At 35.0% G+C, this 18085-nt stretch overlaps 1 long non-coding RNA gene across 2 annotated transcripts in view; it reads left to right on the top strand.

The window, feature by feature from the left end:
• Positions 1-569: 569 nt before the first annotated feature.
• The window catches only part of LOC307185022, a 127768-nt gene continuing 110252 nt past the window's right edge, over positions 570-18085 (top strand). Inside the window, exons 1-3 of one of the 2 annotated variants that reach the window (XR_013827848.1) lie at positions 570-652; positions 1788-1883; positions 2027-2073. This is a non-coding gene — a long non-coding RNA (uncharacterized lncRNA). The remainder of the gene's footprint in view (positions 653-1787; positions 1884-2026; positions 2074-18085) is intronic. The other variant, XR_013827847.1, reaches the window with a different exon arrangement.

Genomic DNA, 18085 nt, shown 5'->3' with positions numbered 1-18085 from the left:
AAAACCTCTGTTCTGCATTAACATGAATGAACACTGAAGCTAGTAACACAATTATTTTTTCTTCGTGAAAAGTAGAAGTATTTTTCAGAATTCTGGGAAATGTCAAAGTAATTTTGGCTGTAGTCATACTGCATTTAATGATATTGAGAATATTGCTAACATTAACAAAAATATTCTGTAATTTCCTCAGTTATTGCTACTGGTGATGAGGGATGAAAAGTTGGCATGCATTCATGTTTTGAGCATTTTCATTATACACGTTGGATTTTACATGTCAGAAGCAATTTTTGTTTTAGTTAAGACAGCTGAGAACATTTTTACTAGGGATAGAGGTCAGGCTGTGATTATTTGTATTTTTAGGTCAGTGATACATAGAATACAATGAATATGTCAGAGTAAATACATGTACAATTTTTGTATGTAAGTATTACGCAGTATTTATATATTTTTGTGACTTTTAGTTCATCAGGACACAGTGGTTGGGACCAAGGCATAGGTTTCATTGCTATATTGACAATTTTATTTTGTTATTTTCTGTGACCACTGGTAACACTTATCTTTCAGGTATAAGGGAGCTTTGGCAAGAGAATGGCTGTATCAGGAAGTCCATCTCCACCATGGAAAAACAACTTGAAACTTGTCTTTATTGACGGTGAGTCAGTGTCATCTTCATACAGGAAAGATCATGCTAGTATTATTTCATGTTTTCAGTGTTATCAAATAACAGTTTGGTTTAAACTTTGTTTTGTGAGACATCATTAGGGTGTTGAACCATAATGCTTCATTACTTATGTCTAAAGGATTGCATAAAAGTCAACCTAATAGTAGAAAAGAATGGAAGTAATGATTTGATGTTTATGAATATACCTAAAAGTAGTTTGATTAGTTTCTCTCTCACCCCTATTCTTATTTCTATATAACACATGCTAGTTAACTTACAATTCATGACTTTTTTATTTATTTATTTATTTATTTATTTTGCGGTACGCGGGCCTCTCACTGCTGTGGCCTCTCCCATTGCGGAGCAATGGCTCCGGACGCGCAGGCCAGCGGCCATGGCCCACGGGCGCAGCCGCTCCGCGGCATGTGGGATCATCCCGGACCGGGGCACGAACCCGTGTCCCCTGCATCGGCAGGCGGACTCTCAACCACTGCGCCACCAGGGAAGCCCACAATTCATGACTTTTATTTGAATAAATATTGGCTAGAACAGAATCACATGTATTACATGCTTATTTTAAAATATATTACTGATTTCAGGAAATTTCAGAATAACTGCAGTGTAATTGTATAGATTCTCTTCCATTTTCAAATACATAGATTATTTGGTCTTTCAACTGGTAGCCATTGTTAATGCTTGCTGCAGGTTTGCTATCCCAGAGATACAGTGGATGACTACATATATACGTTTAATATTATCACAAGAGTTAGTGTATCTACGTAGCAATCTTTAGTTCAGGTTAATATCATTTAATGTATATTTAATAATCATAACTTAATTTTACTATACTAATTACATTTGTGACTTGACCCAACCTTACGTAGCCATGACTATGTGTATATATGTATATATGCATACATACATACGTATATATGTATATATGTATGTATAAGTAACTTGATACAGTTACCGACGTTGCTTTGGCCCTCTTTATTCTAGTTGTTTTCACTTGAATCATCTTCATTGTCAGGTCATCAAAGTAAATTTTCTTTTACAGTCTTACTTTACTAGTATTCTACCTTATTTATAGTTTTATTGTTATTATATTTTTATTTTTTTCTTACAGAGTATAAACAAATCCCAAGGTCAGAGACTGGTAGGACTGATGCTCACTGAAGTCAAAGAAACGCCTCACTCTAGGGAGAGGATCCTTATACGACAGGTACATGTTGTTACATGATTATAACCAGCCTTACCATCTGTACTAAATCTTTTTGTAAGAGGTGATGAAATAAAAAAAGGAATGACATGGCACTGTATTTGGAGAAAAGGTTTGATTGTACCATTTTCCTTTTCCTTAAAAAGGCTTGCAGTATTCCTATAGTAAGATTGGACTCTTCTTCCCATGCTCTGTAAGTAATTAAGTGTAACGATGCATTTTTCAAAATCTCTTTCCTTGAAAACATTATTTTTAGATGATTTGTCTCATATTAATATTGTTTTCACATTAAGCCTACATCAAACATTTGCAGTTGGACTAGACTTTGGAAATTTCTTTAATGCTAGTCAGACAAAATTATTTAGTGTATAAACATGAGTTTATCATAACTAGAATAATTTCTGTTGTATCTATAATAGTAAGATACTATTTATTGAATAATTACTATTTGCTCAGCCCTGTGCTGAGGGTTTTCTGTGCTTCATTGTATCCCCACAACAGTGTTGTGGGGTAGGAATAATTACCCGAGGTTTGCAGATAAGGAAACTAAGACTTAGAGAGTTTCATAATTTGTATAAGGTCAGTGGCTGACCCAGGATTTCAACCCTGGACTCTGTGACCTCAGAGCTTTTGCTCAAAGCTCCTGTTTATAAACGCTGCATTAAGCTGCATGAAGCTTTTATGTATGCAGTTCAAGACTAGGCTACTTTATTTTTGAAGCATAGTCTGGCTAGTTCACAGTGATTTTATACTACTGATTGAGGTACGCCAAAATGTGTCTGTGGAAAACATTTGCTTTTGTGACTTTACATGGACATAACTTTTGACAGTCAGTATATTATCCATGCTTAATATTGTGTGTGTAGGCATGTGCATATATCACATATATGAATTCTTTAAGTAGAATCTTGATGATGCCTCCTTGTTAAGCTTGGTGTACCTTTAATGTCTGCCCCACTCTTCAGGTAGTAGAATTGCTGTTCGGTTCACAAGTTTGCTAGAGGCTGAGACCCTTGTTTTGGGAGGTTATTTACATATGAATATAAGACAGGTAGGCTAAAATGGTGACATTAATTCTCTATCAGGTACACAATGAAATGTGAAATGTTAGTTTGACCATTGTTGAAGAAAGCCAAATGCATAAATTGTTTAGACATTATGGAAACCTATGGTCCTGTGATTTTTATGCTTAAAATTCTTCAAAGGTTTCTATTGTTTATAAGATATATATTGTGTTAATGTACATATAGGACTTTTGTTATTGGGCCATTGCATACTGTTTCAGGCTTACCTCTGGCAGCCTTCTCCCTTACTACTCAACATCATATATATTCCTTACATGTCGACTTCAGTTAAACTGAATAGCTTGTAGTAACCCTACTGTAATTAGCTATTTGGCACTTTTTTATTAATATTCTTCTTCTTATCATTATGATCTTTCCTCCTTGCTCCCTGGTGAGTACAAACTTTTCTTTTCTTTTTTTTTAACATCTTTATTGGGGTATAATTGCTTTACAATGGTGTGTTAGTTTCTGCTTTATAACAAAGTGAATCAGTTATACATATACATATGTTCCTGTATCTCTTCCCTCTTGCATCTCCCTCCCTCCCACCCTCCCTATCCCACCCCTCCAGGCGGTCACAAAGCACCGAGCTGATCTCCCTGTGCTATGCGGCTGCTTCCCACTAGCTATCTACCTTACGTTTGGTAGTGTATATATGTCCATGCCTCTCTCTCGCTTTGTCACAGCTCACCCTTCCCCCTCCCCGAGTATGAACTTTTCATTCAAGATTCAGCTTTGGTACTTCCCTGAAGCCTTTCGTGACTACTGACCTCTGTCATTGTACCTTACATTCTTTGAGCCTTTCCAGTACATAGATCTATTCTAGAACCTATATTTTATTGTACTTATTTACCTATATGAATCTTTCTAACTAGACTATAGATTTCTTAAGGACAAGTAAAAAGGCTGTCTGATTCATTTTTCTCATTCCCAGTTTTTATCACAATATCTGACACATAATAGTTGCTTAATAAGCATTTGTTGAATGAATGGTTAATCTCTGTCGGAAAGAAAAGATGATCCTCACAGTTGGTGTGATAATGGTGATAAAGTGAATTCCAAGGTGGAGTGCTGCTACACTTTTCACACATGCAGTGTGGAAAACAGTATCTTTCCTGAGGTCTCACCATAATCGTACTTGCTTCTTGGAATCAATATAGTATATGTCTGGAATTTGTTATCTTGAACACCATTTATTATTGGAAATTAACCCACAAAATTTAGATAGTTGAATTTTTCATAAATATTAGATTTCAATAATGAGTAGGATAGGTCTTGACTTAAGGACTTATTACTTTCCTTAGGGAAGGCCACATGTGGTCTGGTGTTATAATCAGTCTGAAGTTGTACAAAGACTATTTTGCTTGAAAATTATGAAAAGTAAGTCAAAGAATGAGCCTATTTGTTATCACATTTAAAGTTCTATTTGCTTTAAAATTGTGTAATTCTTATGTCATATCCTGCTAAAATGCTAATAATGGCCAGTATTATCAGAGTGACAAATTCTTACATAGTTTAGTAGTTTTACATTTTGAAAAACACTAACTTATCATATTACCCCTTTAGTAATATGCCAAGCTTTAAGTTGGTTTATATTTTTTATATTTAATAAGATTATACTAATAACTGTAGTACACAGTATATAACTATTATATAATTCAATGCTTATATATTATAATAACTTAATATTATGTATATTTAATGAGAAATGTATATATTATTTAATAACATATATTAGAGGTCAAATGTTCTTTGGCCATCAGCTTATGTTATAGTTTTAACTGAGGAAATAGTATACAATGAAGATATTAATAGGAAGTTTAATGCTTCTGATAGTAACAAAATTCTGTTAAATAATTTTACTTGTTTTAGACTATATAGAAACAACTTAAGAAAATACACTGAATCAGAATAAGCTATCCTGAAATAGCATATTCACTAAATAATTTAAATAAAATAAGGCAAGTGTTGAGGGGGTTGGAAGGAATGAAGTTTTCTTTGCTAAAGCTATAAACACTAAGACTTTTAATTTCGTAGGAAGACATTGAATACTCTGGTCATCAACTTGTGTATCCTTTAGCCTATTTAATAGTCAAAAACTTCTAAGTAAATATGTGTGATTTAATTTGTGCTGCTGAGAAACTGATCAAAAGTGGCAATAAAAGTCACAATGAAGTAAGAATACTAAAAAAAATCCAGGGATTTTACTGTGGCTCATTATTCATTCAATTTCTGGCAGCTTTCATGATTACAAATCACTTGATTGACTAACTAGACATTCTCAAAGTGAATTATGAATCAGGTTCATTTTTCCTGGTTGATAGTTGGCGCATGCTGTAACTCATACTTTGTGATATATCAAATTCTTGTAACAGAAATAAGAGAGATAATCAACTCTTTATTTCAGGAAAACTAAACTGCCTTTTCAAAAAATGAAATGTTGCTAACATTTTAACAACACAGTGTGATTCCTGCTTTAGTTTTCCAGGGTGGAAATCACAGTGGTGACGTTATTTTTCAGTTAAAAAAAATCTTTAGAATGATTTTCCATCAGGCATAAAACTCCTATTGATATCAGTCCTATAGGCTGCTTGGGCAGTTGCTTGAGCCTAGGTTGCAAAAACAGTTACATTTCTTTCTTACTATTTGAAAAATGCATGTTGGAGGAATGGTACATTTTTAACATTTTCCTTTGTAGGAAATGCATTTTCCCCTAAATACCTAATTCATAATGAAGCCATGATGTTGCAGACTTTAAAACGTGAAGCATTTTAATGCTTATTAATAGAGAGGGTCTCTTTTGAGTAGAGAAAAGGATCCATAGTGACCTGAATCTTTCCATTCGTAGAACCAAATCAAGGGGGTCAATTCTGCTTTCAAATGAATTTTGTTCTCTTTTGACTTATTAAGAGTTCTTCATGCATAACTACACTGGCAATTGAATGGCAGAAAATTCCTGTAGTATAACTGCATTTTCTTTGATCCCATCCACCCAAGCAATTGAAAATAAACGGGTGCTCCATAATGTGATATATTCAAAATTTGAGAATTTTGCACAAAATTCAGTCATTGCCGTAGTAAAACTGAGGTCCCTTCATTGAAAATTCTGAGGCTTGAGAATATAGAACCCAATTGTTTAACAGTATTATTATGAGATACTCTTACTAATAAAAATATTGTGTATGATAAAGTAATACTGTGTTACTTATAAAAGCAAAATCATCAAAGTTAATGGAAACTTTGCATGTATAAGGATCATAGAATTGTACTGCCATAATTTCCCTCTATGTAAAAGCACAGTAATTAATATCTCAGAGTTCCAATGCCTTTTAACTTGCTTTCTTTTATGAATAAGATTTATTTATATTGGAACCAAAAATTGTTTTATTGCTGTTTCATTGTCCTTAAAAATGTTTTATAAAACTTATTTTCTGAATAAAATTCTTCTACTATATTATTTTATCTGAAAAGGTGGAATAGTAACTTATAATTACACATCATTCTATAAACACAGCTATAAGCTTTTAATTTTAATGTTGTGTTATCTCTAGAATTGTCTAAAGTTCTTGAATTTATGCTTTAGTCACCTTGAAATTTCATTTTTATCCCCTAACACCATTAATTATGTGCCTAGTAGTTAAAATTGCTATTAAAATCTTTTATGGGATTAAAATTTTATTCCTGATTAGGCAATGAATTATATATTTAATCAGTTATTATATTCATTTAAAAATTACGACCAAAAGATTAATTCTCCAAAGATGTTTTTAACAATATAAACCATTCTAGTAGAATTGGAATTAAGGAATTAGAATTGGAGAGGCAAAGGATCAATTTACTAATTATAGAAAAAAAAACATAAAGTCTTTTATGCCTTTGGTAGATTTTGTGAAATGACCATAAACTAAAGTGGGGCCGTAAAATACTGTCAGTTTTCCAGCCTGGCTCAGTGCTTTTTATCTCTGTGACATAGCTGTACATTTGGAATCTAGAAACATTTATTATACTTCTTTAGGTATATTGAGGTAAGCAATATATAGTAAAATGGGTTTTTGTTGCTGTGACCTGGCCATAAGACTTGGGAATAGAAGAAGACTGGGATGGAAAGGAGGAGACAAAAATATTTTTTTAAGCCACAGAAATGGACTGAATTATTTTGATCATTTGTTTATGTTGACTTAATAAAAGAGATTTCTAGATTGTCTCCATTTTGTGATGTACAACCTGATTGCTTCCATTAATTGATTGCCTTGAACAATTTAGCATTAGTGAGAGGGGATGGAAGTATCTGGAGATTATGGGAAAACTGAAGTAAAATATTCAAGAATAAATGTCTGGTATTTGCATTTCTAGGTAAATGTTTAAAGGGTTCAGGATGTCCAATATAAATAAAATCTTCCAAAGGCTTCTGTTCCAGAGTTTACACTTTAACCTTTGACATTTATTCTCCCTCCCTTTTCTCACTAAATGTACAAGAAAATAAAATTTGCATTTTTGTAACATGGTCCAAGCATCTCATATTACATAAATATATATTGCATTTCTCAATATCAACATTACATTGGTGTCCCTATTCTAGTTTTGTACAATGAAAGTGGCAGTTTCTATCCTAGTAATATAAAGTGAATTTTTAAGTAGCATCCTATATATTAAAATTTATGGCCCTTTTGAGTATTTTTGGTTAAATTCTTCCTTGGCATAGATTTGATAAGATCTTTATTTCTCTTGTTTAGGTATATGCTAAAGGTGGAACTACAGATTAATAGGTGTGGAGTACACAATTATGATATATTACTTTTTATTACATGAACACTAATATGGTATAAGTGCACGCTGTATGATTTTAGGCCTGTATGCTATTGATGTTATGGATAATCTCTAAAAGAATTCTTTAAGAACCTCCTTTTGGACTTCCCTGATTAAGACTTTGCCTTCCAATGCAGGGAGTGCGGGTTCAATCCCTGGCTGGGGAGCTAAGATCCCGTATGCCTCGCGGCCAAAAAACCAAAACTTAAAAAACAGAAGCAATATTGTAACAAATTCAATAAAGACTTAAAAAAGAATCTCTTTTTAATTGGATTTAATGATACATGGTTAAAAAATGATATATGGTTTTGATCCTGAGAAGTCTGTATGTTATTATGCAAAAAAATTAAAGGGACTTGAATTTTGAAGGTGATAGATGCTGGTTGGAATTAGTAATTTAGGATTGATATCAAAGAAGAACAGAAAAAAGGCATTTTGTTTTAGTTAAAACTAAAGGTTGAAAGCAACATATAATATTATTTTTGGTGTATTCTACTTTTGATGTCAACTTTGTACTTTAAAGCAGTGGTCCCCAACCTTTTTTGGCACCAGGGACCAGTTTTGCGGAGGACAATTTTTCCATGGACCCGGGGGTGGGGGCAGGGGATGGTTCGGGCGGTAATGCGAGCGATGGGAGCCTCAGAGGAAGCTTTGCTCGCTCACTGGCTGCTCACCTCCTGCTGTGTGACCCGGTTCCTAACAGGCCGCGGACTGGTAGCGCTCCGTGGCCTGGAGGTTGGGGACCTCTGCTTTAAAGCCTCAAAACAAATCGTTCACTTCAGTTGGTGTATTAGTTCGGATTCTCCAGAGAAGCAGAACCAATAAGATATATATAACGTATACATATACACACATGCATTTATGATTTATTTTAAGAGAGTGGCTCGCGTGATTGTGGGGACTTGGCGCATCTAAATCTGGTAGGGCAGGCTGGCGGGCTGTAAACTTAGGCAGAAGATAACGCTGCAGTCTGGAGGCAGAATTTCTTGTCTGGGACTTTGCTCTTAAGGCCTTCAGCTCATGGGATGAGGCCCACCCAAGTTATTGAGGGTAATTCTGTTACCTAAAGTCAGCTGACTGTAGATGGTAACTATATCTACAGATAACGCCTAACACAGTAACGCTAACAAGTGTTTGATTAAATAACTGGGTACGATAGCATAGCCAAGTTGACACATAAAATTAACCATTAGAGTTGGTCATTAAAGGTTGGGGGACAGTTTGAGGAACAGTGGCATAATGTTCAAATATTTAGTTATCTCTAGTAATCTCAAATATTCACTTATACTTTGAATAAAATATTCTTGTTCAGGGGATTCAAGGTAAAGTTGCAAGGGCCTCATAGGCATACCAAGCATATCAGTAAGAAACTGAGTTGTTAATTCCTTATAAGAGAGCAGACATATAGGAAGCAGTTGATTGGTGTCCTTAAGAGAGGAGGCATAGCCACCAGACTTAAGACCATAGCTGTAACGATTAGGATTGTGATTTCTGCTGAGGGAGATTGAAAGTTCATGACTTACTATGATAGTCATAGAAAAAGGGTAATGAGAAGTCATTCTTTCTGACTGGGGTACATTAGAGGCAAGGGAAGCCTCAAAAACTTGGGTTTGGTAGCCCTGTTTATCACATGGGAGGAGTGAAGCTTATGGAAACCAGTTGGTCATCCTTTACCTTCCTCACTTCCTGTGCTCCCCCTACTTAATGTGGTGAATGACTAAATGATAAGAGGTACTAAGTTTGCACTGAAGCGGTTTAGGATTTTATTTTATTTTTATTTATTTATTAAAAAATTTTTATTGGAGTATAGTTGCTTTACAATGTTGTATTAGTTTCTGCTGTAAAGTGAATCAGCTATAAATACACATATATCCACTCATTTTTAGATTCTTTTCCATATGAGTCATATTGAGTAGAGTTCCCTGTGCTATACAGTAGGTCCTTATTAGTTATCTGTTTCATATATAGTAGTGTGTATGTGTCAATCCCAATCTCTCATTTTATCCCTCCCTCCCTTTCCCCCTGGTAACCATAAGTTTGTTTTCTACATCTGTGACTCTATTTCTCTTTTGTAAATAAATTCATTTGTACCATTTTTTTTAGATTCCACGTATAAGCAATATCATATGATATTTGTCTTTCTCTTACTTCACTCAGTATAACAATCTCTAGGACCATCCATATTACTGCAAATGGCATTATTTTGTTTTTTTTATGGCTGAGTAATATTCCATTGTATATATGTACCACATGTTCTTTATCCATTCTTCTGTTGATGGGCATTTAGGTTGGTTTCATGTCCTGGCTATTGTAAATAGCACTGCAATGAACATTTGGGTGCATGTATCTTTACAAATTATGGTTTTCTCTGGATATACATATGCCCAGGAGTGGGATTGCTAGATCATGTGGTAGCTCTATTTTTAGTTTTTTAAGGACCCTCCATACTGTTCTCCCTAGTGGCTGTACCAATTTACATTCCCACCAACAATGTAGGAGGGTTCCCTTTTTTCCACACCCTCTCCCGAATTTATTGTTTCTAGATTTTTGGATGATGGCCAGTCTGACCGGTGTGAGATGATACCTCATTGTAGTTTTGAATTGCATTTCTCTAATAATCAGTGATGTTGAACATCTTTTCATGTGCTTTTTGGCCATCTGTATGTCTTCTTTGGTGAAATGTCTGTCTATATCTTCCACCCATTTTTTGACTGGCTTCTTTTTTTTTCTTAATTGAGTTGCATGAGCTGTTTGTATATTTTGGAGATTAATCCCTTGTTGATCACTTTGTGAATATTTTCTCCCATTCTGTGGGTTGTCTTTTTGTTTTGTTTATAGTTTCCTTTGCTGTGAAAAAGCTTTTAAGTTAATTAGATCCCATTTGCTTATTTTTGTTTTTATTTTCATCATTCTAGGAGGTGGATCAAAAAAGATCTTGCTTCAATTTATGTCAGAGAGTGTTCTGCCTATGTTTTCCTCTAAGAGTTTTATAGCATTTGGCCTTATATTTAGGTCTTTAATCCATTTTGAGTTTATTTTTGTGTATGGTGTTAGGGAGTGTTCTACTTTCATTCTTTTACGTGTAGCTGTCTGGTTTTGTCAGCACCACTTATTGAAGACACTGTCTTTTCCCCATTGTATATCATTGCCTCCTTTGTCATAGATTAGTTGACCATAGCTGTGTGGGTTTATCTCTGGGCTTTCTATCCTGCTCCATTGATGTATATTTCTGTTTTCGTGCCAGTACCATGCTGTTTTGATGAGTGTAGCTTTGTAGTAAAGTTGGAGGTCAGGGAGCCTGATTCCTCCAGCTCTGTTTTTTTTCCTCAAGATTGCTTTGGCTATTTAGCATCGTTTTGTGTTTCCATACAAATTATACAATTTTTTGTTCTAATTCTGTGAAAATGCCATTGGTAATTTGATAGGGATTGCATTGAATCTGTAGATTGCTTTGGCTAGTATAGTAGTTTTGACAATATTGATTCTTCTAATCCAAGAACATGGTATATCTCTCCATCTGTGTCATCTTTGATTTCTTTCATTAGTATCTTATAGTTTTCTGAATACAGGTCTTTTGCCTCCTTAGGTAGATTTATTCCTAGGTATTTTATTCTTTTTGTTGCAGTGGTAAATGGGATTGTTTCCTTAATTTCTCTTTCTGATCTTTCATTGTTAATGTATAGGGGTGCAAGAGATTTTTGTGTATTAATTTTGTATTCTGCAACTTTACCAAATTCATTGATCAGCTCTAGTAGTTTTCTGGTGGCATCTTTAGGATTCTCTATGTATAGTATCATGTCATCTGCAAACAGTGACAGTTTTACTTCTTCTTTTCCAATATGTATTCCTTTTATTTCTTTTTCTTCTCTGATTGCCATGGTAGGACTTCCAAAACAATGTTGAATAAAACTGGTGAGAGTGGACATCCTTATCTTGTTCTTGATCTTAGAGGAAATGCTTTCAGTTTTTCAGTGTTGAGAATGATATTTGCTGTGGGTTTGTCATACATGGCCTTTATTATGTTGAGGTATGTTCCCTCTATGCCCACTTTCTGGAGAGTTTTTATCATAAATGGGTGTTAAATTCTGTCAAAAGCTTTTTCTGCATCTATTGAGATGATCATATGGTTTTTATTCTTCAATTTGTTAATATGGTGTATCACATTGATTGATTTGTGTATATTGAAGAATCCTTGCATCCCTGGAATAAATCCCACTTGATCATGGTGTGTGATCCTTTTAATGTGTTGTTGGATTTGGTTTGCTAGTATTTTGTTGAGGATTTTTTAATATTTTCTTTTTAAAAAAATTTATTTAATTTATTTTTGGCTGTGTTGGGTTGTCGTTACTGTGTGTGGGCTTTCTCTGGTTGTGGTGCGCCGGGGCTACTCTTTGTTATGGTGCACAGCCTTCTCATTTTGGTGGCTTCTCTTGTTGCAGAGCATGGGCTCTAGGCACATGGGCTTCAGTAGTTGTGGCACGCAGGCTCAGTAGTTGTGGCTTGTGAGCCCTAGAGCACAGGCTCAGTAGTTGTGGCACGCAGGCTCTGTTGCTCTACAGCATGAGAGATCTTCCTGGACCAGAGCTCGAACCCATGTCCCCTGCATTGGCAGGCAGATTCTTAACCACTGCACCACCAGGGAAGTCCATGCTGAGGATTTTTGTGTCTTTGTTCATCAGTGATATTGGCCTGTAATTTTCTTTTTTTGTGATATCTTTGTCTGGTTTTGGTATCAGTGTGATGGTGGCCTTGTAGAATGAGCTTGGGAGTGTTCCTTCCTCTGCAGTTTTTTGGAAGATTTTCAGAAGGGTAGGTGTAAACTCTTCTCTGTATGTTTTATAGAATTTACCTGTGAAGCCTTCTGGTTCTGGACTTTGGTTTGTTGGAAGAGGTTTTTTTTGTTTTTTTGTTTTTTTGTTTTACATCTTCATTGGAGTATAATTGCTTTACAATGGTGTGTTAGTTTCTGCTTTATAACAAAGTGAATCAGTTATACATATACATATGTTCCCATATCTCTTCCCTCTTGTGTCTCCCTCCCTCCCACCCCTCTAGGTGGTCACAAAGCACCGAGCTGATCTCCCTGTGCTATGCGGCTGCTGTTGGAAGATTTTTAATCATAGTTTCAATTTCAGTACTTGTGATAGGTCTGTTCATATTTTCTATTTCTTCCTGCATTCAGTCTTGGAAGGTTGTACTTTTCTAAGAATTTGTCCATTTCTTTTAGGTTGTCCATTATTGGTGTATAGTTCCTTGTAGTAGTCTCTTTTGATCCTTTGTATTTCTGTGGTGTCCGTTGTAACTTCTCCTTTTTTATTTCCTCATTTTATTGATTTGAGTCTTCTCCCTTTTTTTCTTGATGAGTTTGGCTAAAGGTTTATCAATTTTGCTTATCTTCTCAAAGAACCAGCTTTTAGTTTCATTGATCTTTGCTATTGTTTCCTTCGTTTCTATTTCATTTATTTCTGCTCTGATCTTTATGATCTCTTTCCTTCTACTAACTTTGGGTTTTGTATGTTCTTCTTTCTCTAGTTGCTTTAGATGTAAGGTTAGGTTTTTTATTGGAGATTTTTCTTGTTTCTTGAGGTAGGATTGTATTGCTATAAATTCTCTCTTAGGACTGCTTTTGCTGCATCCCATAGGTTTTGGATCACTGTGTTTTTGTTGTCATTTGTCTCTAGGTGTTTTTTGATTTCCTCTTTGATTTCTTCAGTGATCCATTGGTTGTTTAGTAACATATTTTTAGTTTAGGAATTTCTTACTTTAGTCAAAATGAACCCAGATACAGGGCAAGACAGAGCCTGCAGATGGAGGGGGGTGCCTTGTTGAACCGCTTTTAGGAGTTAGGGAAGCCTGAGGCAAGAGAAATGAAGTGAGAACTAATGTTGGAAAGTGTTTTGAAGCATTTATTTCTAAATTGTTTTATTAAAGCAGCCATTTGTGTGTCATCAAATCACTCATGTGTCCAGCAGCAAGTCACGTGTACAGCAGAGTAGTGACTATCTTCCTTTATTGGTGTTCCCATGCTTTTCCTCCTGGAATCTCTCAATTCCAATTGTATCACAACAGTTTTATTGTGTTTTTTAAGGGGGCAAAAAGTGTCCACTTGTGAGTATGTGTATTTTAAATGTTTTTGAAAGGAAACTTCTTCTTTACGAGTGCTCATTTCTCGGATATGTTCTTGTTTTAGATTTTAGCACAACAGAACTAAAACTGTAAAAGGTCGCTTTGAGTTAAGTGTCAGAAATCATGTTAAAACTACTGTCTGTTTGCATTACAGAGGAAACACTGAGGGCTTCAAAGCAATTTTTAGTGCTAGAATGTCAGAGAAGTAAAGGAATGCTAGCAATCAGATAGGATTCCATAAGGACAGCCCCTTGAGCCTGGTAAAGCATCAGAGCTACAAAGAATGATGGGCTTTGCAAGCAGTTATCTGCAGAGTGGGCTACAGCCCTTGAAATAAAAAGAAATGGAATCCAGCAACATCTTTGATGCATAATAGGTCTCAGCAGTACTGTGAAAGATCTTACCGTTTTTTTTTTCTTTTTAAATAGATGACACACACTCATCAGGCATATTCTTCCTTGGTGGAAGAGGATATTCAACACTGATGACGTCCCTTTTTTTTTTTCTTGGCACATTTACCCCCCAGTTCCCAAAATACCATTCTTGCCTGTATATAAAATCAATGACAACTGTAATATATATTTTTGAAATAATTCCAGTGATGATTTTAAAACATTGAAGATAAACTAATCACATAGCAATTTAGGAAGTTAATTGGCAGCCCAGAGTACATTCATGGTCATGAGGCATATTCTAAAAGCTTTTTTGATTGTACATGATTGCCAAGAGAGCTTATCATAGACTAATCCATATAGGTCTGAAGATCCTTTGACATTGGCCTGCTTGTAAATAAGTTGCTTTATTTTTTCTCTTTCTTTGTCTCTTTTTTTTTTTTTTTTTTTTTTTTTGCGGTACGCGGGCCTCTCACTGCTGTGGCCTCTCCCGTTGCGGAGCACAGGCTCTGGACGCGCAGGCTCAGCGGCCATGGCTCACGGGCCCAGCCGCTCCAAGGTATGTGGGATCTTCCCAGACCGGGGCACGAACCCGTGTCCCCTGCATCGGCAGGCGGACTCTCAACCACTGCGCCACCAGGGAAGCCCTCTTTGTCTCTTTTTTCCCTTGATTCTTGCAGATTTATTCTGTTGTATATATCAGCTTCTTAACAGTGCTTTAAAGTTTCAAGTTGTCATGTTGTATACTGATTGTTTAAAACTTTTCCTCTTAATTTATCATAGGAGGAACTCTCTCTAAAGACTTCTATTTTAATTTTTCTTTAAAATTCTTTATTTCTTATTCATTCTTTTAAAAAATTTGAATTTCCCCAGTATATTTATTTTCACATTATTTTATTATTTTCCTTTTCTCCCTACCCTCTTATATTTTCCTTTCCTTTTTTTTTTTTTTTGTAATGACTGCTGCTATGCCACAGACATGGCCAAAGAGAGAGTATCTGTCACAGATGAGCAAAGTTAAGGACTTATTCATTCAATTTCTCTCTGACAGGTCTCTCAGCCTATGGATGGCCTCATAACACTCCTTACCCTAGTAACATGTGGGCTAACTTTCCTTATTGTACTTCCTGCTCTATAGATGTCATATTCAGTCTTTTGGAAAAGATACTACTTTGTAAAACTGCATACTATCTGACTTTTATAGGTATCTGTTTTAAAACCTATGATTGCTAATTTAGACAAATAGAGAACCAAGAGCTAGCAGAGTACCTCTTGGGAAATGATCTTCCATGTAATATGCCTAGCCTAACCTTGCTGATAATCCAGGTGATGGTGAACCCCCTTAAAAATGTTCATGGGTCAAACTCTTGGTATAGCTTTTACACTAGCCTGGCTCTAATTTAGTTATTTCCTGGATGATCCTTTTTGTTTGGCAGGGTCATGGGAGTATCCTTTGGGTATAAGGCCCTCCCAGCTCTTTTTCCTCATTATTTGGGTTAAGAATGTATCTATGACTACTAAGTAAGGAAAATGAAAATCTTGCTACTAGGAATTACATGATTTTAAAATATGGAAATGGGATTTATTTTCACTAAAATGTTTCACAGTAATACTGCTTTCTTTTAATGTTAAATTGAGAAAGCCTTTAACTTTCTTTCGTTTTTAATATCCTTACTGGAAATTCTTCATTCTACTTGTCATTGAGTGAATAAGACCTTAGAAAAGATCTTAGTATGGAATAAGGAGAGTCATTATAGTTGGAAAAACATAAGGTGTAATATTAAAAGATCTGGATTGTTATCCTCACTCTATTATTTATTAGCCAAGTGACTTTGGAAAAATCAGTTTACCTTTCTTACCTTTAGTTTCTTCATTTGCAAAATAGGAATGATATTACCTCACAGGATTATTATGAGACTCAAATGAAATATTTGTGAAGGTGCTTTATAAAGTGATATTTAAGTTTTATATTCTAAGTAATACCATGTTATTTTACTTGTGTACTTGGTAAGTTACTTTCTAAAGGCCGTGGTTTGAGAGGCAGTAAAGTTAAGCCACATTGCTTAAGTTCAAATTCCCAATCTTCCTCTTACTAGAGGTGTGGCCTAACCTCTCTTAGTCTCACTTTCCTCTTCTATAAAATGAGAGTGATAATAGTGTCTATCTCATAGGGTTGTTGTGGAGATTAAATTATCTAATCCATGTCAAATACTTCCACCAGTGTTCAGCACATTCAATACATGTTACCTATTGTCATTATCATTCTTAGATTTTATAAAAAGAAGCTCTTTTCCTAAATTAAAGACTATATTACCATTTATCAAGTGGCCACTCTGTTGTGACACATCCAAGCAATTAATTCAATTTTTCCTTAGTGGTAAATACATACGTAAATACAATGTTACAGTTTTCTTCAGTTAAGAAAACTCATTAACATTATTTTAAATGGTAGTATCCCTGATAAGTTGTGTGCATATAATATTTTGGCAAATTTAGTTATATTTTGGGTATGGTAAGGAAATTCAGAAAATAACTCCTGAAAATAAATCCATTGAATAATAAAGGACCCTTTGAAATGTGATTATTCACTAGTTTATTCATTCTTGAAGCCAATTTTCACTTAAAAAAGGAAATCTGGCTATATTTATATGCACTAATAATTTGTGAGAATTAATTAATTAATTATGTAATCTGTTTTAAAGTGATCACCAAAATGATCAAAGCAGTTGCCTTGAAGGATTAGTTAAAACATGCTGGAAATAATAAATATAATGAAGTAATTTCTTCAGGTAAATGCCTAATATAAAGTCTGACTAAAACAGAGACTAGAGTTTTGAAAATAAATGAGTAACTGAAAGACTGTGTGATTTTTGTTGTGTGCTGATCAGTTTAGCAAGATCTAGGGCAGTGTAATAGTTGAGATTAACTTGTAATATTCAGGTTAAAAATGTATGCTTTTTCTGTTCTTCATAGAAGGCATGGCTTATACTACTTGTAGTTCATTTGTGATTGCTTTCACATTTTGTGTGTTAATACTTTGGTGAAGTGTACAATATACAAGTGAATTAAATGTTTGATGATTGTGGCACAGTCCAAGACTGATTTCAGCCAGTCAGAATGTTGCAGTTTTGGCTTAATTACAAGAAGAGCCTGAGTCTCATGGTTTCTGTGACAACCTAAGGTCAGGTGACCTGGATATGTCCTGCCAAGCTGTTCCTGTGGAATAAATAGGCTGTTTGTAAACAGGATGGCTAAGCATTCTCTCACAAGATTTCAAGTTCACAGAGTATGAGGCAACTGGGTAAAAGGTCAAAGGTTAAAGGTAATAAGTCATTTTGGGCCTGTTCTTTTGTGGAGTCTGGCTGCCTTTCAGACTGAGGTCTTGGAAATATTTCACACACAGGCCTTTTGCCAAAAAACTACTGAGAGTTGGCTCAGGCAGGATTCTATTACAAAGTTCTTTCTCTCACTCTTTCTGTCTGAATCCTGCCATCTGAAATTTATAAAAATGCAAGGAATTTTTAAAAAGTAAGCATATAAATGAGGCAACTAAATAAATTCATGTTTTACATAAAATAAATCGAGAATGACTTTATTTCTTAGGGACAGAGGTCCACAAACTGAATTTATTTATTTATTTAGTATTTATTTAGGCTGCACGGGGTCTTAGTTGTGGCACATGAGATTTTCGTTGCAGCATGTGGGATCTTTTTTTTTTTAGTTGCAGCATGCGGGCTTCTTAGTTGTAGCATGAGGACTTCATAGTTATGGCATGGAGACTCTTAGTTGCGGCATGTGAACTCTTAGTTGTGGCGTG

The sequence above is a fragment of the Stenella coeruleoalba genome (genome assembly GCF_951394435.1).
Source record: "Stenella coeruleoalba genome assembly, chromosome: 3".
NCBI classification, from domain to species: domain Eukaryota; kingdom Metazoa; phylum Chordata; class Mammalia; order Artiodactyla; family Delphinidae; genus Stenella; species Stenella coeruleoalba.
Note: the sequence above shows the minus strand (reverse complement) of the source record. Positions and strands in the feature narration are given on the sequence as shown.